Genomic DNA, 25533 nt, shown 5'->3' on the forward strand with positions numbered 1-25533 from the left:
AAGACAAGAAAGTAAAATATCATGATTAAGAACAGGATAGAAGAATAAGGATAGAAAGAGAACAAGAAATAGAAGCCAGAGGAAGATAATTACTGACTTTAACAGTTTCTGAGCTGTGAAGTTGTCAGAAACCAGTCTGGAGGGGTTTGAAGAGGTTATTTGCAATGAGACGGTCACTTAACTGAACTGTAACAGCACATTCCAAATTTTCTGCAAGAAAGGGTAAATTGTCCAGAGCCATATTTGTTTTTTGGCATATGGGTAACTGCATGCATTTTAAAGGCTGTTCTCACCACGGCAGTTCTCAAGGACTATTAATATGAGGAATGGATATGATACAGATAGATATGAATCAATATTTTCTTATGAACAAGTAATGTGTCACCTGAAGAAGGCTCCACGGCCGAAACGTTGTGTTCTCTTTCTTCTTTTTTTCAGCATGGAATAAACCTATTACTTGTTCCTTTGCAGCCTACGCATGCTGACGCAGCTACCCACCTGAAATATTTTCTTATTACCACAGTAAATCAGACACAGCATAAACAGTGTGGGCACATCTTCATGATCAGTAATAATATAAGAACAACTGGGACAAGAGCAGGAATTATGTTGAGGAGAATCCAGGACAGAACAATGGGATTTTTAAGGAATAAGTTAACAGGTTGCTATATTAACCCGGTAACTGAGAAAACCTTTTGACTTTTTGAAAATGGCTCTCATTGTATAGTGTTGTCAATAACAATTTTCTAATAAGTCATTTCATAGAACATTGTGCTACCATAAATGTTAATGTTCCAGGTACAGGAAAATTTACTTTGTGCTTTCTCACCAAGCAGACTTAAGAAACTATTTCCATAAACAAAAAATGTAGATTTAAATATGCAAACAACCCCAATAAAAAATTCCAAAACTTCCATTTCAGACTGAAACAAATTCTTTCCCAGCAACATCATTCCACATCTTCAGTATTTACATATATTTTCATTTGAGCTTCTCAATGTAATTGACACAGATGGAGGGGGTTTTTCTTGACCAGTTTTTGGCAGGAAACTATTTATAGAAAAAGCAACAGGTAAAATGTCTTGTTAAGTCCAAGAAACCTTTGCTTTTGTCTAAATGAAAGATTTTTTATATTTTATATACATGTATATTTTGATGTAGTGCATGCATATACATTCTGGATATTGATTCAAATCATCATCTTGATTTTTAAATTATTTCTATCTGATTGCAATACAGTCTAGTGATGTTTTAATCACATTCTTAGAAAAAAAAAGTACATAAGGCACAACCTGACATGCTTCTGAGTAGAACACAACATAAGTAATATTAGTACGCTGGAGGTAGAACAAAGTCAACACAATGTAGCTCAACCTCATCTGGGATAATTAAAGACAGCACTGGCAACATTGGGATAGTTAAATATACTCCATCAATGTAGGCTTATTATGACAATACAATATTCCAGCATGACACTGTGCATCTTATGCTGTTCTTTTTAATAATACTCTTTCTTATGACCGTTACAGTATGCTTTGGGTGTCCTATTCACCAGAATTGAGCCCCCATTGCACATTTGTGGGATGAGCTGGAGGAATGTGTATCATGTAGGGCCAGGAAATAGGCACATATGTGTCCAATATCTTTTAGAATCCTAAAAGACAGCATCTAAATCCTGCAAAGTATGTCATGCATATGTACAGCTCGTATTGCTCCCATTAGCGGCAACACACACTCTTTGACTGGACGCTCACACAGTCTTTGACTTGATTACTTAATATTAATCAGAAATATGAATTTACCTATGTCATGTCTGCAATGTCTATATTTCCTTGTTAATAATAGCTTTGTTCATTTATAAGAGATATATAGTCAATTGTCAAAATATTAGGATTCTAAACAAACGTTAGGTTTCTCTGAGTACCAACACCTCAATGCAAACAAAATATTTGCAGTCCCATCTTATTGATCTTCCAGAACCTTTAGTCAAACTTGTGATAAGTTAACTGATGTATGGTTTGAACTGCATATTCCACCAATTTTCAACAAAGTTGATTCAAAGTTACCCTGTCTTCACAAGCCACCCCAAACACAAAAAGACTTAATCACAGGCATGAATATATAACATTATGCCTTGAACTTACAGCACTCAATTTTTATGGTGTTTTTACACTAATAAACATGTTTTCCCAAAAATGTATTATTGTGTTCTATATTTTCTCTTATTTACATATTAAAATGCTTCATCTATAAATGAATGTGCTCTTGTCCAGGCTTGTAAGATAACAGACTGTGTTATTCCTGTAGACATGTGTTATGAAATATTCATTCCCCTCAACTCATTTCTGTTTTATTTTGCTTCTCTTGATTTATTTGTCCATCACAGTGTCTATAAAGTAGGCAGAAATAGCAAAACCTTTCCAATAATAAGCATTTTTAGTCCTTGAAATAAAAAATAAAAAAATCTAGATTAAATGTTTATGTTTATTTTTTTAATGACAACTAGTAATGTGCAGAAAAATTAATTGACACCAGGTTCTAAGAAATACTGATTGTTTTCTGTGTGATCAAGAGTTATCATTTCTAATTGTATTTTTCCTTCTTTGAGAAGGAACCCAATCTGGTGGTAATCTTCTGAATATTATTCCTGGTAAATCTGCATTATTTTATGGATGTGTAGAAAAGAATAGTAGAAATCTATCAATCTGGGTGAGGTTGGGTCAGGTGAGAAACACCTGAGAATGATTAAAGTAAGTTTTATTGGTAAATGTGACGTATTAACTGCTACTTCACTTCATATGATCTTCTCCTGTATAATTTGCCTTGAGCTGTTGCGAGTTTTTCAGCATTGATCAATGTACATAAAGTCTTATCACTTGACAAGCTTTTTCGCATTTAGATTCAACTATGCTAATAAAAAGAATGTAAGTTATTTAAGATGTATATAAAGTAAATTTATTACATATATGGTTTTTTCATAATAGTATGCATACTGAAGATTTTCACAACCTTTAAATACAAGCATTTTCAAAAATGAAATCTCAAGTATGGATATAGTGCTGACTTACTGTATGTACACAATGCACAAAATCTAAGTTCCCTCTTACCAAATCCGCAGTGAAGTTCTCTTGTACAATATTATGGAAATCCTCCAAAGTAAATCAGTCCTGTCCAGCATTTATCTTTATAGCAGGTGTCAACAATGAACACCTGTACCAGGTGGCTCAAGCAAACTGGCTATACACATAATCATCTCAATTATGCATATATTCTGACTGACCACACTCTGCAGGTATCATGCAAATTAAAATGTGTTTCATTCAAATCAATGTATCAGGAGGTCTGACGCAGATGTGTTGGAGAAAACAATTACATTCAGAATTCTACAAGAACTTCGCAGGTTCTGAGTAAAAACAAAAAAAAACTCCATCAAAACTCACCCACATATAAAGCAGGCTGCACAATGAAGTCTGCGGTGAATGCTGGACCCAGCCCTGCTATACATAGTCTCATCTGCATATCATCTGTTTTTACGTTCATGTTTTGGACACTGTTTGGTAAATGGAATCCCTCCGGGCTCCTATGGTTTACTGGTGGTACCCCTTTCTGTAAAGCATGCTCAGTCCAAAAAACAGTTTTTTTGTCTCGGGGATTAGCCAAGTTTCTACAGCTCATCTTCATCTCCTATGAATCCATTCTTATGTCTTGAAAAATCTACAGGAAGAGTCAGAGCAGATGAATTCCTATTGAAGACTACTGTATTTCTCTTCATTATCTGTCACGGTTGTCTCCCTCCTCTAGAGTAGTTTTTGTATTATGTTTAGTTTAAGTACTTTCACCTGAGTCTTGTCCCCCTTTTTGTTATTTAAGACCGGCGTCTCTGCAGTCTCTGCAGGCCCAGCTTTGGAAGACAGATGCCCTGAAACCCACCTACCTCCGGGCACAGGAGTGGCCCGAGGGCACAGGCTTCATCACACTATCCTGACTCCTGAATCTGGGGATCGGAGCACCCAGTGCTGTTATGTTGGACTGGACATTGGACTGTGCCCGAACTACCCCATTGGATCTCCCTTGGATTTGTTGCCTGGTCCCTTTCCATGTGTCAATTAAGCTAAGTGTGTCCAAATTCGCACTCCAGTAGGAGGAAGATTCAACCAAGTCTCAGCATGCACTATAACAATGTCATCTGTGGAGACAACTGTTATTAGGCAGCAATAATTGCATTAAATTAATTAATAGTTATAATACTTCTTTGTTCTTTTTATAGCTTTAGAAGTAATCAGCCACATAGGAATTCTTATGTGTTTTAATAATATTGAAAGGTACAATTCGAAGAGGAAACTGCTGCTGGTGTTCAAGGACAGCCATTTCTCAAAATGAGTTTGACCAGTATCTAGCTTTAGATGACAGCAGATTTGAATGAAATGCATTAAGCACACACATCTATAGTGATAAATCTTCCAAACCATTTGAACATTATGAAATTATCTGGAAAATTCTTACCCCACTTTTTAATTAAGATTATAAACACTACACCAAAGTCGTATAAGCAAAAAAAAACAACAACACATTGTGTCAGACGATCACCTAGGATAGATAGTGAATGGTATTTTTCAGAAGGATTTAGGGTTAAAACAGCTGGCTATCACTTTGTTCTTAGTATACTTAAATTAGGTAATTTGAGCACTTTAAAGATACAGACTGTTGCTTTTTGGGAATATTAATGTCATCTGGACTGGAAATTCCATTTGTATTTTGATGCACTGTTTGGTATTTGCAGTGTAGGTTCCCCATTTTAACACCCATGTAAAGTGATTTTTGTCCTTTGTATGCAGTTTTGTTTCATAACAACATTTAATAAGAATTTCTTATTGCATAATAAATGGGTCCCCTTTCCTCTACAGTATTTGTTCTTTGTAGCATTTAGGTTTTTACAGGCTCTGTGGAATCCTGGGCCCAGGTGCTGACTGTTCTTGTAAATACCAAGCCCTCAAAATGTACCCTTTTTTCATCAACAGAGGATACCCTAGCAGTATTATTGACAGGGCTCTTGCCTCAGCCAAAAACAACCCTCGGAACATTAACTCAATCAGGAACTCCCGCTGTAACATCCACATTCCTCTGGTGCTTCCCTACCACTCCAACACACTTCCTAGTCCCAGGACTATTAACGACAACTTTTCCATCCTACAGGATGATCCCTCCATTGGGACCACCCCATCATTTCATATCGCCGACCACCTAATCTGTGTAACCTTCTTGTTCACAGCTCCCTTGACTGCCCTCAGCAACCATCCACACCAGGCACTTTCCCTTGCAACAGAGCTCACTGCATCACCTGCAAGTACACATCTAACGCCACACTCATTCAAGGCCCCTCAGGACAATTCAGGATCACCAAGTTGACATCTTGTACCTCCAGCAACCTTATTTACTGTATCTCTTGTAGTAAATGCCCAGCCATCTACATTGGGGAAACAGGAAGGAGACTCAGAGACCGCTTCAGAGAACATGTTAGGGCTTTGAAGATTAAAGATTTCTCCAAGCCCATTGTCTCTCATTTCATCTCTGACGGCCATGACAACTCTAATCTCTCCGTCTATGTTCTCAAAGATGGTTTTCCTAACTCATACATCAGAAAGACTACAGAAACTAAAATTATCTTCAAAATCCTCAAATTTCTCTCAACGAAAGATTATGTTTCTTCTAAATTCTCTTTATTCATTGCAGATTTCATTTCACACCTCTCCTCACCTATCCCTACTTCACACTACCTGATCGGCCACTCTGTCTGTCCCCTGTTCCTGCCTCTCACTCCTCCTCTCTCCAAGCTTTTGTTCTTCTATGGTACATCACTTTTGCTTACTGCCCTGTCTTTCTTAAACCTGAAGTAGCCTCTACAGCTGAAACCGTGTATTTTCTTTCTTCTCTTTTTCAGCATGCAATAAACCTATTACTTGTTCTTGTAAATAACTGCACATAGCCTGTAAACAGCAGTTAGTATTGAATTTTGTAAAGTATTTATTTGTCTTTTTAAATTTGTGCCTTTTTCATTATCTGCTACTTTACATTGCCTGGAAATGTTACAACACAGTACCCAAATGCAACAGGGGCTGTGCAATTGTTAATAGGGCCAGCTGATGCCAGGAGCTGATTTTATGATTCAGAACTGAGCCTCATTTATGTAATTATTTTTACATAGCCCTGCCTGTAATAACATGAAAAGTACAAATTAGTTCTGAGGGTTTGAATAATTTACATGATTTCATCAGTGACAAATGTATTCATTGTCCCATCCATTTATGAAACGTGGGTGATTTGAATGGACAAGTGGGGAGAAAGTCTATGTCAGGCAAAAATAAAGAAACTTAATGGTTCAGTTTCAGAAAGAAATTGGCATGGTTTTACCAATGGGAAAAACAAGTTGAAACAAAAATAAAAACTTCTTGAGTTTTAGGCCTACAGCTTCCCAGCTAAATCTTTGGCATTTGTTGTGTCTCGCTTATCTCTGTAACGTTTCCACTCTTTTGTCTCTGCTGTCAGTTCCTTGCCTTTTGCAGTCTCATCTCTCTTCCGGATCAGTGGTGAATCGCTTGCTTCACACTCTTTTCACACACCTTCTACAAGGGATTTGTATACAAAGGAGCTCAGATGTCAGGTTTCAGAATCACAGAAGGCGATTGTGTTGTTTAAGTTGGTATATTTTGACACAAAATAACATTACCTTAAACTTCAATGGAGAAATATACAAGCTGTGTAATGTACTTTCTTTAATGTTTGAGCTGCACTTATCCATGGAAACGTGTTCTGCTTGAAGGTTTAATATGTGATTGGCTGATCAAACTGTCATCTCTGAAAAAGGGTGGAGAAACAATCCTGCATCAGGAGCTCATTGGTGCAGCCCATAGCAGACTTGTAAATCTATCCACTAACTGCTCCAGGAAAACTATTTGAACTGAAATCCTCAGGGCACACTAACTGAGGTAAGACACAGATTAGTTTATTCATTATTTTGCTATGTAATTATACTCCATTAATGCCTTGGTAAACATTCAGAGTTATGTGATGGTAATGTCTTTTCACATTCTTAATATTGTTTTACCATATTTTAACTTTGGTTTCTGATGATTTTCATTACATTGGACCATGGGAGGAGGATAGTTTCAGTTTAATATTATCAGTGTAACACGGTCACAGAGTATAAATGAACCACTTCTGACAGATCAAAAATAACAGCAGTCACAGGAAATGTTACTTACATTTGCAAACTGAAAATGTGTAACATGAGGGTATATTCAAAACACTAAATTCCTTTCAACAGGTATAACACAGCCCACCCAACACCAGGTGAACAGAAACAAAATAACAATAGAATAAAACACAATTTTAAAGTCTTGGCCGTAACTGCAGTGTATTAACCACATTGATTAATTTTGTCATGTGGGATATGAAAAACCTTCCAGTTACAGGTACAGAGCTCTTACCACCCTCACTAATTAAATTAAGCAGATGAAGTTCATTCTGAATTGAATTGTTGATTTTTCAGTTCTTCATGAATCCAGCAGTATCCTCTCTGATGTCCTTGAATCAGTCTGTGCTTGACTCTTTTAATCTGCAAAAAATCCAAGTAATAAATCCTTAAAAGTTTTAATCTTAGATAATCAAAATCATCAAGATTAATGTTGTTATATATTTTGGATTATTTGCTTTACTGTAGTCTAAGCAGAATTGTGGGTAATGTAGGCTTATTGTTACATTAATGTATCTGTTACGACTAAGTGAAAAATGTTATACTTCAGCTCTGTTCCCTGCAATTCATGACTTTTCCAGAAAGATCGAAGGGGTAAAAATATACATTAACTGACAACAAGGACTCTGGATTTCTAACTGTGCTGTACTGCTCTTTAAAATGGCCTGAGGAAAAGTACAGTGGGTTGCTAGTAAAAAGGAAAAAAATAATAAAACACTTAATGGACCTTTTGGACAGGTTGATGAAACAGTGGAAAAGTGGGGATTCTACACAAAGCGATTCGAGTTTTTTGTCCAGGCAAACAAAATTGCTGCCAAAAGAAAAGCAGCGACTTTTCAACATGTAATGGATGCTAGAACCTTTGGTTTACTGTGCAGCATGGTTCAACCTAATCCGATAACCCTGATACAAAATCATACATTGAAGTCCTCAAAATACTAGAAACACTTTTCTCTCCAAAACAAGTTGGTATAGCAAAGAGATTTCGATTTCACAAGAGAAATTAAGAGTAAGGTAAAACAATTACCTGGTTTGTAGGTGTTCTTAAACTGATCGTGGATCACTGTGAATTTAATGAAGCACTAAATGACAGATTCATCTGTAGCTTGTGCAGTGTGGCCATACAAAAATAGTCTAGTCTAGTAAGTCTAGCGTTACCTTGAATAAAGTCATTGAAATTGCAGTGCCAATGGAAACAGCAGTGAAAGAAGCACAATGGTTGAGTACATTTACAAGAGTACACAAGTTATCTACAGAACATGGGCATACATCAGCTGGAACACGAGAGTACTGCCATTCCAGAAAACCAGGACACATCCATCAGAATGTTGGCAATAATCGGAAATGTTAGAAAAACGGTCACCTTGAGTGGGCTTGTAAAATAAATACTTTATCAAAGACATGACAAAAGTGAAAAAGCAAAAACAGCAGGTTGGCAGAAGAAAAAGATAAATGCTACATGTTGTAGAACAAGTACCAGAGGACAAGAGTGACACACAGACTGAAGAAGACATTCCATTCAACATATTGTCGATGGCTGGGGGTTCACATGCTTACTGGGTAACACCCCTTACAGCAGGGCAACCAGTGTGAATGGAGCTTGAAACAGGAGCTGTACAAGCAGAAGTTTCAGCATTTAAGTTTTAGCAAAATTACTCTGAGAACGTAGACTAGAGGATCAGTTCCTATGCTCTGGGCTGTAGTTGCCAAAGTGGAGCTAAATTTACAGACAGCGACCTCACCCTATACAGTATGTGGTGAAGGGCAATTATCATGCCCCAATTGGTAGGTCTTGGCTAGACAAAATCAGTCAGCTGGACCAAAGTGTATACCATGATGAAAGAAAATGATGGATTGACAGTGGTGTTGGGGACGCATGCTGCTCTTTTTGATGGAGAGCCAGGAAGTATGAAAGAAATCAGTGTAAAATTAAGTACGGAACAGTCAACAGTACTGCTATAAACCAGACCTGTATGTTACGTGATCAGGCCTAAAGTGGAAGCTGACCTTGAATGTTTTGTCAAAGCAGGAATTTTGGCGCCAGTCTCACATTGCAAATCGGATACATCCATAGTCGCAGTGCTTAGGAAAGATGGTTCTATTAGGTTTTGTGGGGTCATTTTTGCAGGGTTAGCCAGAGGTCAGAAATTTAATAAAATTAATTTGTGTCAGGTGTAGTGTGTTCTCACGAGGCACCAGTTCTGTAGGGTTTTGGCATTTACGGGGACAATTATTAATTGTAGCCGTAAATCACAAAATTGATTCTTTTGATGGCTTTAGAATCCAACTGTAGCGGCAATGCTTGTTAATAAGACAGAATTAAGCGTTGGTATGCTTTCCTAAAGGAGGCCCCATCTCACCCTCCAAAGTATTCATGCAGGCTGATTTAAGATGTTTTCTTTTGATAAGGAACAAGCTCCCAGACGGGGATGCACTTAGCTAAGTCTGGCTATCATGATCAATGGTCATCCATTGGCGCCTATCAGTCTAGGGAGTGCCGAATGGACATCTGGACTGCATTCCTAAGTGTCAAGAGTAAGTGACTTATATCTCACCTTGACCAACCAATCAGGGACTGGGTGGGCGTGGTAATACCACATGGGTCTCCAATGCCTGCCAAACTCTCAACCAATCAGCACACATCTGGGTCTTGGTCAAAAAGGGAGCGCAAGCTCAGATCGGGGCTCTCCTTGGCCATTTTCACGCATCCTCAGAGACAATCACGTGACAACTGCTGTTGTCTGCAAAGGGACTTGGACTTTGTTCTAAGCGCGAGGCCGAGGATCCCGTACGTACTCAGAATTCTACCAACGTGAATGCTCCGCTTGATCAACGGCAGCCTACAGTTGGACCCTCGTCGACAACCTGAATAGCTTATTCAGAAGCAGCGCTGAACCGGGAATGAACCAGTTTCTTCCCAGGCAAAAGAGTGACTTGTGAGGACTCGTGGTCACACTCTGTGCATAGAGTTTTTCTACTAGCCAGCCGGACTGCTGGTAGATCCCCTCGGAGCAACGACTGCCCTGCGCACCGCAGTCAGATTCCTCCGCCCGTCCTACTCCGAGCTGCACCTTGACTGGTTGGCTGGTAGCCAGAGGACGCCGGGACAACGCCCATTGGACAACCGCTGGAACAGAGGCTGCAACAGAGCCTGTCAGCTGGTTTGGTGTTCGTGCCGGGAAATTCCAAATCCATACATTGTGGATAAGTAAACCCCATGTTCTACATTGCGTCTCGAGAATTCAATTGTACCTCAACATAAGTTGTTATCAATTTATTCATGAGTAATGTATTTACTTACGAGTTTAGAGTAACAGTGGGTAATAACACTGATTAGCGATTTGGTAACCGAACGATATATATTGACATATATTCTCTGTTGTGTATCTCTTTGTGTTTGCATCTCTTCGAGATTATATACCTTGTATATTGATAACCCTCACAGTAAGGTCTGCCGCTCGTATCCAGGCAGACTAGTATATGTTTGGTGCACAATTTATATTAATAAATGTATCTCGTGTATTGAACCCGTGTGTGCGTTGTTAGTTGTTCTGACGATTGATTTTCTAAAAGCCCCAACGAACAACCTCGTGATTACTGCTACAATTAATAATTGTCTCAGTAAACCCATCAAACCTCTACACAACCATGCGATATAACTCAAACAACGCACACACACAGGCACTAATACACAAGGATACATTTATTAATACATAAAATAAGCATATAAACCTAACAGATCTTATCGAGAGGGTTATCAGAATACAAAAGGTATATATTCAGTCAGTTACGAAGAGTTACATATATCAAGAGGACATACGTTCAGTATATCATTCATTTAGACCGTTTCGTAAATGAACTTGGTTATAACTTCTACATTAGATACTCAAAACAAGTACATAACTCTTAGGAATTAAATTGATATCATCTGGTTGGGATAACAATTGAATTCTCGAGCAGTAATGCAGTGAAGTTGAATACTCATCCAATCTCTGGGGATTCAGATCTCCTGCTGGCACAAAGAAACAGTTGCAGGCTGTTGCTGTCCAATCCGCGCTCTCTGGCTCCGTGCCAGGCTGTGCTGTGCGGCTTGCGACGGTGCGCTGCTGATGCTCACTGACCGGCTAGTTAGTGTTGGCTTTAACTAGAAAAGTTTGCGCACAGGAGAAAAGATAACTGTGGGTCCCAGCAAGTCAGGAAGAGGACCGGTTCGTTCCTGATGAAGAGCTAGTTCTGAATACCGATGCAGCTGTCCACAGTTCCGACCTGTTCATGAGGCTTGCTAACCTCGGGTGGATCCTCTGGTTACTCTCTGGCAACCTCCGCTCTAGACTCTTAGAACAGAGGAAAGTTCTGGCACTTGGACACACTGGCTGTTCCACGGTTGTCCGGGCTGAGTCTCAGGATGGTCAGGAGGTGCGCTGCGAGAATGTCCTGCCCTTGGGACCCTTCTGCTCCTGGGTCGTCCTGCCCTGGAATTCTCCTTAGAATTCCCTTTAGAATTGTCTCAGAAAGTCTCAAATAGTCTTGGAGCTCTATGTTGCCTGTTTTTACCTGGAGGAACTTCAGCTCATTCATTGGCTGAAAGTTCCATGGGCATCAGAGTCCCACGTGGGTTACTCGGCCCTACCAGTCCCTGATTGGTTGATCAAGGTGAGATATGAGTCACTTACTCCTGACACTTAGGAATGCAGTCCAGATGTCCATCTGGCACTCCCTAGACAGATAGGCGCCAATGGATGACCATTGATCATGATAGCCAGGATTAGCTAAGTGCATCCCCATTTGGGAGCTGTCCCTTATCAAAAGAAAACATCTTTAAATCAGTCTGCATGAATAGCTTCTCTGTGGCTGCACCACAGAGATGAAGAGGCAGATGGGGCCTCATTTGGGAAAGCACAGCAACACTTAATTCTGTCTAATTAACAAGCATTGCCGCTACACAGGTATGCCTACAGATGCACATACAGTAGGGAGAAAGTCACAAGAACTGCTGACCATTGTGACACACATTGTGTTTTCTTTTTTCCTACCTTTTGGCATCGACTCAGCTCCAGCTTTATTCCAAAAAACTATAGACCACATCCTGAGGGTTGGCTGGGGTCCAGTGTTACCTGCATGATATCCTGGTAACTTGCAAGAATGAAGGGGGACACCTGAAGAAAGGCTCCTTTTAAAATCCAGGCTTTAGTGGCTCAGAATGTAAGCCATTAATTTATTACATCTAGCAACCTTTCTTAAACCACTACACGAGCTTCTGTCAAAAAACACCTGGAAGTGGGCAGAAGCTTGTAAAACAGCATTCCACTAGACAAAAGGAATCCTTGGTAAATTCAGGAGGCCTTGCATATTTCAGTCCATCTTTATCTCTTCATTTGGCATGTGACACCTCTCCTTACAGGTGGGAGCAGTGATATCTCACATCACAGGAGAATAGGGACCTATTGCTTTCACATCACTAACCCTAAGTGTAGCCAAGAAAAAAAAAAACTATCCCTAGACTGAATGTGAGGCACTGGGAATCATGTTTGGAATCAGGAAATCCATCAGTTCTCATCTGGACAGAACTTCACATTTGTCACTGATCTTCACCCTTTGATGTTCATTTTTGGGCCACAGACATTCCTTCTGTAGCTGTGAACGGTTGCAGCGTTGGGCACTGATTCTTTCTGAACACATACAATACAATGTATCAAAGATCTGAGCAGCATGGAAATACAAATGGCTTACCAGGACTACCATTACTTGTCACACAATGACACATGCAGACATCTTTAATTTGGGTAAGTAGACAGCAGACCTGTCACTGCTAGATAAGTGAGGATAGTCACCCGTATGGACCCTGTACTGCCTCAGATGTGGGATACTACATGTTAAAAGGCCATTTGGGAATTGTTTTCATGAAGGAGACTGCGCAAAGCTATTTCTTGTGGCCTGATCTGGACAGAGCCATTGAGGAGAAAAAGAGACCTCAGCTGGTGCCCTAGCATCCATAGGATTGGCCTGAGAATCCTTGACTTTGTGGAACTTTATTGAAGGAAACATGATCTTGATGGTTGTTGATGCCCATACCAAATGGCAGGAGGCTGCTGTATGACAATCACCACAACAGAGTAAACAATTCAGAAACTGAGAAGGATATTCAATCGCTACAGTCTGCCAGAACAACTGGTGAGTGAGAATGGGACACAGTTTGTGTATGAGGAATTTAAAACCTTCCTAAAAGCCAATGACATAAACCACATTACCTCTACACCATCCCTCTACAAATAGATTGGAAGAATGATTTGTTCAAACATTAAAACAGGCTATAAGGTCAACACATGACAACTATTTAAAAGAATGTAGATATTGCTATCATATCAAAATACACCACATGCCACTACCAAATTATCTCTTGATTTTCTGATGATCTGGCATCAGCTCCATATTTGCTTTGACCTGCTGAAGCCAAATAAAACAAGTGGAAAAATTTTCAACAGCAAGAGCAAATCAACTGAAGAGCAATAAAGGCGAAAAACCAGAGTTTCCAAACTGGCCAGTTAGTTCTTGCTCAAAATGATAGTGCAGGATCAAAATGGATTTCTGCAACAGCTTTAGCACAGACAGGTCTTAAACTGTTCTGATGGTCAAGCCTTCCCTGAAAACAATCTGCCTTTGGAAGGATCTGATCCTGCTACAGCTTGTAACATCTGTTTTGGTCAAGGGTCACATATTTTTTACTCAAGTGAGACTTAGCTGCAACCCACAAGAAGAGAGAAAACACTTCACAAGTCACACAGTTTATCCTCTCCTTTTACCTCCTCCATCCTGCCCACCTTCAACCAACATTTAATTTTTTTTTAGTGTGTTACAGTGTGACAGGGTTTCTGTCTTTGGGAACATGAATATTAAACACTCCAAGACCTTCCCTCTACCCTTCTTGTATGTTTGTGAGTATGCCAATGAAGTGTGAGTAACGCTTACTTCCTTTTTTTCCCAAATCGTTGGGCAAGATGGCCATCAGTCACCTTTCTGTTTGTTGATTCTCATACTACTACAGTGGTTAGTGAAAGGTTAGTTGTAGGTCATCAATAATTAACCAATAAACACACAATAACTGATAGACATACAGTAATTAATAATTAACTGATCTATTTTCCTTGTTTAAACGTATTACAGGGGAATTGCAGTCCCAATTTCTCAGACCGGATTTTTAAATCTCGGTAACAAAATAAATGAATTGACGGTATTGCAAAATTTGACTAATTCTGAATTAAGCACAAAATCGTGAACTTTGTGAAAGTACTGGATGGTCACAATTGTTGTTGCAAACCCCTGGTCTCATCACGAGTGAGAACTAGAGTTTGCACAAATTGCGATGTGAAGCGGCCCTTCCTGCTCACTAGTCACTGTAATGACTAATGTGATATGATGTACAAGCAAACAAGTACAGGCTGTGCAGCAGACATTTCATTATAGAAATGTTTGAACGTGATCTGCATTCAGAGTTAACAAGTAAGTTGTATTTGTCTGCAAAACCTTCTCAAAGTCAAGAGCAATATTTCTATTGTATTCACAAGCCTGTCTGTTTACAATGTAATAGAGCCGCTTCACTTCCCCAGAAGTTTTTTTGCCTTGTTCTGAATCACATAATATGGCGCTGCCCATACCTGGAAATTATGTGTATTTTGTGATGGAAATTGGAGATTTTACATATTACTGTGTACATTTGTTTTGTCATTCATTATAGTACTTGTTATGATGTGGTGATGAATCAAATTTCATGACTTATTTCATTCTTAATAGGTCAATATATAACATTCAAATAAAGTTATATACCCCCCACCACTGCTGATCGACAAATGACATACAATACAAATAGAAGAGAGAATTAGGGCCCTGAGAAAAATAAATTTGTGTAACAAATACTCATCTTTGAGATTTCCTCTTTGAGAATTGTAGGAACAAACTCCCAAGCCAATAATTCAAAGCTCACAAAATCAGATCATTTTTAATCAAGCTACGGTACAAACAAACAGATAAGCAAAGAGGGCCATTTGGCATTCTCATGTTTGGTACTTTGCTCATATTCTTTTGTATAAAAGTGTTTTTGTAGCAATAAAACTTTTTTTTTCTTTTTCAACCAGGAATATCTGACCACCATAACTCGATTTCTTGTCTCATAATGTGGGTTTTCCACACCAATATTAGTACAATCCTCAACTCCAGCACACTCAATGTGACAGACACACACTGCGAGTCTACAGACCTTCACAGATTTCCTGCTATGCTATGGCTCAAAGCTGCCGAAGTTATTACTGCCATTCTTGGTTTACCAGCCAATGCTAAAGTACTGTGGATTATACTGAAAAACAAGGCTGATTCCTCCACTTCTGACATCTTCACAGCAAATCTTGCACTGATGGATATTTTGTTCTGCTCAATGATTGCTCTTGAAATCTTAAACACTCATTTTCTGAACCAGCCAAATATTTCACAGGGATTATATTTATTCATGGGTTTAAGTGAAATAGGTGGCCCTTTCTTCCTCACCTGTGTCTGTGTGGATCTGTACTTGGCAGTGCTTCACCCCATTGCCTTCATGAAGTTCAGAGACCACAAGTGGAGAGCAGTGTGCTCAGCTGTAGTTTGGGTCTTCACTGTCTGTTACTCCACCTCTTTGATGATAATTCAAATGGATTATATGGAAGTAATACTGTCAGTTATCCAGTTCAGCATCTTGATAGTCATTGTTATCTGCAATATATATATCCTCAGGGCTTTGAAGGAGTCTGGACCTGGAGGACAGGAGGTCCATCCTATAAAGAAGAGAGCCTACAACACAGTTCTTGTTAATTTTCTAATTATAATGATATCTTATATTCCCGCAGTTCTAGCATTTACTTTGAAGAGCCGTTTTACTAATCATGTCTTCTCCTGTTATATCATACCTTTCCCCTTATCGTTTATGTGTGTGAGTAACTGTGTTCAGCCTTTTCTCTATATATATAGAGTGGGGAAACTATTTTGTTGGTGAAATTCAATCTTACAGCCTGAGAGGGTTGACTATCAGAACCTCTTTAAAAGTAATAGAGCACAAAGTAAAACAGTATACAAATGGAAAATTCTGGCTCTGAATTGAATCTTAAGATATTAGAATCACATGATAGAAATATCACAAAGCATCACAAAGCATTTCTTGTTTCTTGTATCATGACAGCAAGTTATTTCTGGGGTTGCGGATGTTATGTGAATGAATATGGAGTTGACTGACAACCTATAATAATAATAATAATAATAATAATAATAATAATAATAATAATAATAATAATAATAATTGCTTACACTTATATAGCACTTTTCTGGACACTCCACTCAAAGTGCTTTACAGGTAATGGGGACCCCCCTCCAACACCACCAATGTGCAGCATCCACCTGGATGATGCAACGGCAGCCATAGTGCGCCAGAATGCTCACCACACATCAGCTATCATTGGGGAGGAGAGCAGAGTAATGTAGCCAATTCATAGATGGGGACTATTAGGAGGCCATGATTGGTAAGGGCCAATGGGAAATTTGGCCAGGACGCCAGGGTTACACCCCTACTCTTTTTGAGAAACGCCCTGGGATTTTTAAAGACCAGAGAGTCTGGACCTCAGTTTTACGTCTCATCCGAAGGACGGCGCCTGTTTACAGTTGTAGCGGCGAGGCTTATAAATAAGAAAGAATTCTGAGCCTTCCCAAATGAGGCCCCATTTCTCTGTTCATCTCTGTGGTGCAGCCACAGATAAGCTATTCATGCAGGCTGATTTAAGGTTTCCTTTGATAAGGACAGCTCCCAAAGGGGGATGCACTTAGCTAAGCCTGGCTATCATGATCAATGGTCATCCATTGGCGCCTATCTGTCTAGGGAGTGCCAGATGGACATCTGGACTGCATTCCTAAGTGTCAGGAGTAAGTGATTCATATCTCACCTTGATCAACCAATCAGGGACTGGTAGGGCCGAGTAACCCACGTGGGACTCTGATGCCCATGGAACTTTCAGCCAATCAACGAGCTGAAGTTCCTCCAGGTAAAAACAGGCAACACAGAGAGCCTGAAAGATTCAGTAAGATTCAGGAGAATTCTGTGGACTATTCTAAAGGGAATTCAAAGGAGAATTCCAGGGCAGGACGGCCCAGGAGCAGAAGGCTCCCAAGGGCAGGACATTCTCGCAGCGCGCCTCCTGACCATCCTGAGACTCAGCCCGGACAACCACGGAACGGCCAGTGTGTCCGAGTGCCAGAACTTTCCTTTGTTCTAAGAGTCTAGAGCGGAGGTTGCCAGAGAGTAACCAGAGGATCCACCCGAGGTTAGCACCAGCATCAAGCCTCGTGAACAGGTCAGAACTGTGGAAAGCTGAATCACTATTCAGAACTAGCTCTTCATCAGGAACGAACCGGTCCTCTTCCTGACTTGCTGGGACCCACAGTCATCTTTTCTCCTGTGCACAAACTTTGCTAGTTAAAGCCAACAGTGAGCATCAGCAGCGCACCGTCGCAAGCCGCACATCACAGCCTGGCACCGAGCCAGAGAGCGCGGATTGGACAGCAACAAGCCTGCAACTGTTTCTTTGTGCCCGCAGGAAGATCTGAATCCCCAAAGATTGGATGAGTATTCAACTTCAATGCATTACAGCTCGAGAATTCAATTGTTATCCCAACCAGTTGATATCAATTTAATTCCTAAGAGTTATGTACTTGTTTTGAGTATCTAATGTAGAAGTTGTAACCAAGTTCATTTACGAAACGGTCTTAATGAATGATATACTGAATGTACGTCCTCTATGTGTAACTCTTTGTAACTGACTGAATATATACCTTTTGTATTCTGATAACCCTCTCGATAAGATCTGTTAGGTTTAATTCATATTCTATGTATTAATAAATGTATCCTCGTGTATTAGTACCTGTGTGTGTGCGCATTGTTTGAGTTATGTCGCATGGTTGGACTCTAAAGCCATCAAAAGAATCAACTTTGTGATTTACTGCTACAATTAATAATTGTCTTAGTAAATGCCCAAACCCTACAGAACTGGTGCCTTCAGACAGCCACTACATTTACATTTTGGCTATGGCAACATTACACAGTATTGTGTCCCCGTCACTATATTGGGGCATTAGGAGCCACATGGACCACAGGTTGAGCACCCCCTGCTGGTCCCACTAACACCTCTTTCAGCAGCAACCTTAGTTTTTCCCAGGAGGCCTCCCATCCAGGTACTAACCAGGTTCACACCTGCTTAGCTTCAGTGGGTTGCCAGTTGTGAGTTGCTGGGTCATACGGCTGCTATAAGATTGTGAATAGCTTCAGTCTTTCCTTCTTTTATTGCATTCCTTAGAGGTTTGTGGCTTCCCACAGTTTACACTTTTTGATGTTGCTTACTCTATATGAAAGATTTGATTCCTAAAATCAACCCTATATATCATAAAATCTAGGCTCCCCTACATAAAGATAGCTTCTGTGCTCTTTATACATCCATCCATTCAAAAACACATATGCTCACACCAGAACCAATTTTCCCAGAAGCCAATTAACCACTATATCTTTGGACTGTCAGAAGAAGCTCACATAAACATAGGGGGAACATAAAACTCCACAAAGGCAGCACCCCAGGAATTGAACTCAGGGCTCCAGCACTGCGTTTAAACCTTTATCTAAAATGTGCCTACTGAGATAGAGAGGTGGCTTGATGACAGAGGAAAAAAAACCTGTGGAATACAGCACACCTGGTCTCATTGAGGAATTGACACTTTTTTGACACAAATTCCATATGCCTTGCGGTGCTGAGACCTTGGGTTCAATTCTTGACCTGGGGTGCTATGTGTGTGCTTGTTTATTCTCCTTGTGCTCATGTGGGTTTTCACTAGGTGCTCCAGTTTTGTCCCCCAGTCCAAAGACATACTGGTACTGTAGGTTATTATCTATCAAAACTCTCCCTTGTGTGAATGTGTGAGTGTTTGTACCTGTGTGTGCCCTGTGATGGACTGCGATACTAATCAATGAAATATCTGCACTGGTACTGATACATATATATCCAGAATTTAAAGAATAAGACTAAGAATGGGCTGTATTCACCAGTCACTGTATTCACCAGTCACCAGTATTTTCTGTAAGTAAGAATTCCATTGTACCAGTACCGGTTACATATGGCAATAAAGTTCAAGTTCAAGTTCAAGTTCATACTGTGGTGTAAAGAGAAGAAAGAAAACACAACATTTCGGCCATGGAGCCATCTTCAGGTGTGAAGAAGACTCCACGGCCGAAACATTGTGTTTTCTTTCTTCTCTTTTCAGCATGGAATAAGCCTATTACTTGTTCCTTTGCAGACTACGCATACTGACGCAGTTACCCACCTGAATTCATACTGTGGTATTTATTCAAGTAACCACATTGCTATCAAATCAGAATTCCAATATGTGCAGAAGTTTTATCACACAAATCTTCAAGTACCCCCTATTGGCATTTTAATATCACAAACAGCAAGAGAAGATATTTCCTTGCTGAACTGGAGGAATGGAAATTAACATAATTAGAAAATATATTATTTGCATAGAGTTAACACTGAGTTTCCTATATGTTCTAGACATTTCTTTTATTTCAATGGCAATCAACCCAACTCATCAGCTTTTGACACTCTGCAGTAATGTATGTTTTGCTGGTATACCTGCTACTAGATTGGCCCAGGGTAAAGTACTGGCTGATTCCAAATAGATAACCTTTCATATATTTATTTTAAACTATACAGTTAAATATGGCTTGAATTTAGTAAAACAATTAGGAATCAAATTCCAAGAGTACTTTATGGCTACTATGTATCTGTTGAGTGGAACAAAAAAAATTACAAATTCAAACAACATACAGTACATTGCGTTTGCTAATCCAATGATAAATTGTTCAAAATGAACCAGCATAAGAGTGAATATATGATGCAATCTGCCTTGATAAACACAAATGTCTGATCAATTATTACATTACAAGAAAAATACTAGTAATGGGTTAAAAGGCATAGACGATGATACATAAATAGCACATCTAGTGTACATTCATAAACTTAAAAGATGGCTAAATATTACATGACTATTAAAACAATTTCTACAGTTGTTGTTAATTATCAGCTTTAATCACACCACACACTTAGAGTGGAAAGTAATGGCTAAGTTGTTGGTTGTATTTGAATATAGATTCCATCTCGCTCAATTCCAAACATTTGAATAATTCTTCAATGGAGAGACACCAAAGGAGAAGGTTTATATATAAACACGGGTGGGAGAATATGTAACCTTGGCAATGACCAGAAATATTGAAAGTGTTATTTATAATGAAGTTAACATGTGTACATTAAACTTTCTCTCATGAAAGTTCTGAAATCACAATTAGCGTCAATCAATTACACAAAGCCCATGGCTTTTAGTTCCCATGATCATTGTCAAAAAGGACACCTGTTTTCTGTTCCACATTCCCTCACGCAGATAGGTATACATCAGTGACAGGTAACTAAAAATGCTGCACGATGGTGCAGTGGTTAGCACTGGGACACAAGGTTCACTTCCTGGGGTGTATTCAACTCCTGCATGGAGTATCTTCCATAGTCTTAATAACAGTCATAGATTATTTGGCTTTTGTAAAAGTGGCCCTAGTGTGAGTGTGTATGTGTGTTTGTGTCTGTGTGTGTTTTGCAATGAACTGGCGTCCCATCCAGAGTGTATCCTGCCTTATGCCATTTGCTTGCTGGGATAGGTTTTTGCTCACCTGCTGCCCTGAACTGTTTGAAGCAGAGAAAATGGATGGATGCACAGTAACTAAAAAGTGAAGGCACTGACTTTCATAAGGATTTGTCATTTGCCTAAAGATTAAGGAAAGGATTGAAAATTTGCATAAGTTATTGTAAGGGATTAGCCCACTGAATGGTACTAACGAGAAATATAAATTAAGAAGTTACTCCACTTACACACCAGAAGACAAACATAAGAACTCAGCTGTGCTTACTGGATACCCTCTAGGTGTTGCACATGTATTCTGGCTGTCAAGGAATCCCTCCTTATGTTTATACTTCGAGCATGGGCTCCCCATTACAGTGACTCTTCCAAGGATCAGGTAGGTTCTAGTATTGGATGGAAAAACAATTGTACATTGTAGTCTTGATTGTTGGTCATTGCATAATGTCTGATTTGAATAGTCTCTCTGTAACCTCTAAAGGGGGATTGCTCTAGGTGTAGAGTACTACAGGATTACAGGGAAGTTGTGTTGTGGCTGAAAGCTGACATTCTATAACAGGGGTGCCCAACCAGTCAATCGTGATCGACCAGTCGATCTCAGAGTGCTTGCCAGTCGATGGAAGTAATGTTTGGCAAAAAATAAATGGGCTATTTGATTACTTTTTTGATAGCCTACAGATTCATACAGATCTGTGCATGTAATTTCTAGATTTTACTGCCCTTGTGTGTGTTTAAACCCTGTTGAATGGGTTGTAAAAGCCTCTTCCCTGAGCGTTGGCTGACATTGAAAAAAAGGCTACAGGAGCACCGTAAATAGTGTTGTGTACGCTACCCAAGAATGGTCTCTTGGTTATTGCACTATTTAGTGCATAGTGGAGCGAAACAGACCGACCGTGACAACTTCGCCGGCAGTTTGATAAGTTTGATTGCCTATTTGATAGTTGTAGTGTTTTAGCTAAAATAATGAAGCAAAGAGACCGAAAACTTACCATTACCACAAGGAATGTGACCATGATTATTTTTTTGTACTTTCGCATTCAAATCTGCAATGCTAGTGTCTACGTGAAAAAGGGAAATATAGAACAGCATTTCAAAGAGGAAAAGCGGCAATCATCGCAACGTTCTGTGTGAGCCACATCCTGGCTAAACACAAAAAGTCATTCAGGGATCAGGAAGTAATAAAAAAAGTGTTTGTTGAGGCTATTGACTTGCTGTTTGGAAATTTCAAAAACAAACATTCTTGGCGAAATTCAAACAGCTGTTGCCTGAAATCAAAGAGTTTCTCATGTCATCTAAATATGGTGAAGATGACCAGTGGCTTCTGGATTTAGTATTCCTCACAGACTCAACTGAACTGTTAAATGAGCTGAATGTTGAGCTGCAGGGACAAAATAAAAATGTCATCGACATGATCAGCAGTGTCAACAGTGTTCCAAAAAAATTACAAGTGTTCTCAAGAAAGCTTCTTAGTGCCAATGCTCACATTAAGGTAGGATATTCTTTTTTCTAAAATGGGAAAACATTACTGGTTCACTGTAACATGAGTCACTTGCTTGTATTTGCTGTCATTTTACTGATGGGTATCGTTATTGTACTGATGTTCCCACAGTCTGTTTTTCCTATATCAGAGCTTCAAATTCACACTGGTAGATTGCGCTGGACTGGCAAATGAAAACGTAGGTCTTACATTAAAGAATTTGGGGCACCCCTGTTCTATAAAGATAGAAACAGTGAACACAGTATTACAAAGGGGAAAGAGATATACGCAGAGGGTGAGTGAAGTTTTTAAATGTTTTTAAATCAGACCAGTAAAGAAATATAAGTTAATATATAGGTATATTAGATTATTTTAGTTTAAATCTTACATGTCTTTTTATTTCTATGAGGGTATTGATTAAATTAATTTCACCATAAAGGCTTCTATTCTGCTATTCTTTTAAACCTTTTTTAAAAGATTGATGTTGTTCCGTGCAGTGGAATATTAGGAGAATAGAAAGTGCTCTTGGTCAGTGGACAGATAGTTAGGAATTCTACAAATTAAAAACGACCTGGTTCAGTATGCCAGCCTTTTGGGAGATGATACAGTAAAACACTCTGTGTTGCACTTAGCTCCATTCTTATCCTCTGGCCACTTAAGAAACTGCACTGAGTGGGTTCCTCTACTACACACCAGCCTTAAGAAATGTACCACATAATTCAAGCACCAAAAGACGTATGATTGTAAGAATCTTAGAACTTATTAAAGAAATCTTGAAACTTATGAAAGGATCTGTTATACTGTAGCTATGGGAATATTTATTTACCTTGATATTCACCAGGCAAAAGAAATACATTCTCTGTATATGGATGCACCTTTTGGAATATGGAGAAAGGTTCTCCTTTTTGACTAAACCTAATTAGAAATGTATTTTATTCTGAGTAGAGCTTCTTATTTTTATCCCATTTGCCGTACCTTTTGTATAATAAATGTATTAAATTTGTAAAAGCAAACACTTTTATTTCACTAGGTTTGTTGATGACACAGCCCCAGTCAGTTTATAAAGGGCCCAGAAAACCATCATAGATCCATTCTAAATTACTTTACTAAATGGGTGTGATGAGTTCTCTTGCAGTTGAATGTTTTAAAAACAAAGGAACTGGTCATTGATCTTAGGACAAATGCAACACCCCTCCAACCTACTGTAATTAATGGTCAGACTGTAAAAATTGTCAACAACTACAAGTACTTGGGACTGGTCAAGAAACCTAGATAAAACCTAGACAAAAAGACAAATGCTGCGATACCATTTATAAAAAAGGACAACAGAAACTAAACTATTTCAAGGTAGATAGAACCACCCTAAAACATTTGTTTAAAAGTGTCTTAACATACTGTCTCACTTGCTGGTTTGGTAACATCACTATCATTGATTGTAATACACTGGAAAAACTAGTCAAATTAAGTAGCATATTATTTGAGGGAACATCGAATCACCTTAAATATCCTCTGCACACAGAGGGTGGGAAAGAAAGAAAATGATATGTATTATGGATAAATAAGTCTGTTTTATTACTTAATCACCATTATTTAATCGTTTTGCGCTTCCTCAAAGACTGTATTCGGAACACACCAAAACAACATCTCATCATAGCAATGATTAACAGGTTCTGGGAGGAAGAGCTAACTGAAAAAGGTTGTGATAATTTTATTAACAGACTTTCTTGTGTATTTCTGATTGTGGAACACAGTGGGAGACTTTCAGGAATGTAATTTCAAGAATGCATTTGTTCTGTCTTATATTGTCACATTTGTAAAACAATAAAACAAATTAACAGGGGAGTGTGATGTTAATAAAAATACATATAATAAATCACATGAATACGTCACTGCATAATGCTGTAAATTAAACAGTCTTCTCACCTTCTATGTTTTGATAATTGTGTATGCTTTTGGTAACACATTCCTTTTCTGTACCTGTAGAGTGAATCAGAACATCAGAATTTGTTTAGATGACATGCTTAGTTTAAAAAAGCACTTACTTGGCCTGTTTGACTCTTAGTATCTTTTAAAAAATGACAAAAACAAACAAAAATTTTTTTTACATTAGTAATAAACTAAAAATGCTTTCCACAGCATAACAGTTACTGGCAGCACAACTGCTAATTTCTACAGCACATTATTTGTGCAATTAAAGATGGTTGTACTCAATTATTATTGTAAGATGGTATGGTCTCTTTCCTTCACAGTGTGTGTACTGTACTGTAGTTATAAAATGTCAGCCACATGAATTAATTATGTAAAGAAAGACTACAACTTCCAATGTGCCACATGGGTGAATTAGTCATATTGACAGTTAATGCTGAAACAATAGCATACAAGGAACTGTAGTATAATCAGTATACTTTATAAATATACCAAACAGTAAATACAGTATGATACTGTTGGTTTTAAATGCACTACAGTACAGTACGTTTGAAATATTTTTAAATTTCAGTAAAATTGTTTCCTCATTACTTGTTGCTGAAATTAGCATTAAGATAAAATAAAGATTATTTTAATGTGGATGTAAACCTTAAAAAAGCAGATTGCGTTCACAAAAAGCTATAATAAACTATTTTTTATATATATATATCTGGCAGAGTAATTTTGTTTAGTTAAACGGCCATACTTTCTTTTTTAATGTTAATGCAATATTTAACATACTGTAATATACAAAGTATACAAGTATACAAATTAAATTCTATAATTGGAAAAAGATTGTCCCTATAGGGCTGAGCAGTGAATGCAGTGAATGCGCGTTTTGAGTGATGAGTGTATTTGGGCTGTCACCCAAAAACCAGGTGTTTTTGGGTGACAGCCCAAATACACTCATCACTCAAAACGTGCATTCACTGTGCCACCTGGTGGTTTTACAAATAAGTGCAGTCCTGCATCAGAATCGTTTTTAAAAAGTGTGGTGCAATGTGATATGTAGCATTATTCATTGTGCAAAATTCATTCTTAATGGCTGAATCTGCATAATCTCCAGTTCCGTTACTGTACCTCTCCTCTCTTCTTTTGACTG

General features: G+C 38.7%; 1 long non-coding RNA gene across 1 annotated transcript in view; it reads right to left on the bottom strand.

Annotated features, from left to right (window-relative positions):
- Positions 1–7182: 7182 nt before the first annotated feature.
- The window catches only part of LOC107075985 (uncharacterized), a 41601-nt gene continuing 23250 nt past the window's right edge, over positions 7183–25533 (bottom strand). Inside the window, exons 5-6 of the long non-coding RNA XR_011182440.1 lie at positions 24390–24443; positions 7183–7612 (exon numbers count right to left, since the gene is read on the bottom strand). This is a non-coding gene — a long non-coding RNA (uncharacterized lncRNA). The remainder of the gene's footprint in view (positions 7613–24389; positions 24444–25533) is intronic.

The sequence above is a fragment of the Lepisosteus oculatus genome, chromosome 18 (genome assembly GCF_040954835.1).
Source record: "Lepisosteus oculatus isolate fLepOcu1 chromosome 18, fLepOcu1.hap2, whole genome shotgun sequence".
NCBI lineage: Eukaryota > Metazoa > Chordata > Actinopteri > Semionotiformes > Lepisosteidae > Lepisosteus > Lepisosteus oculatus.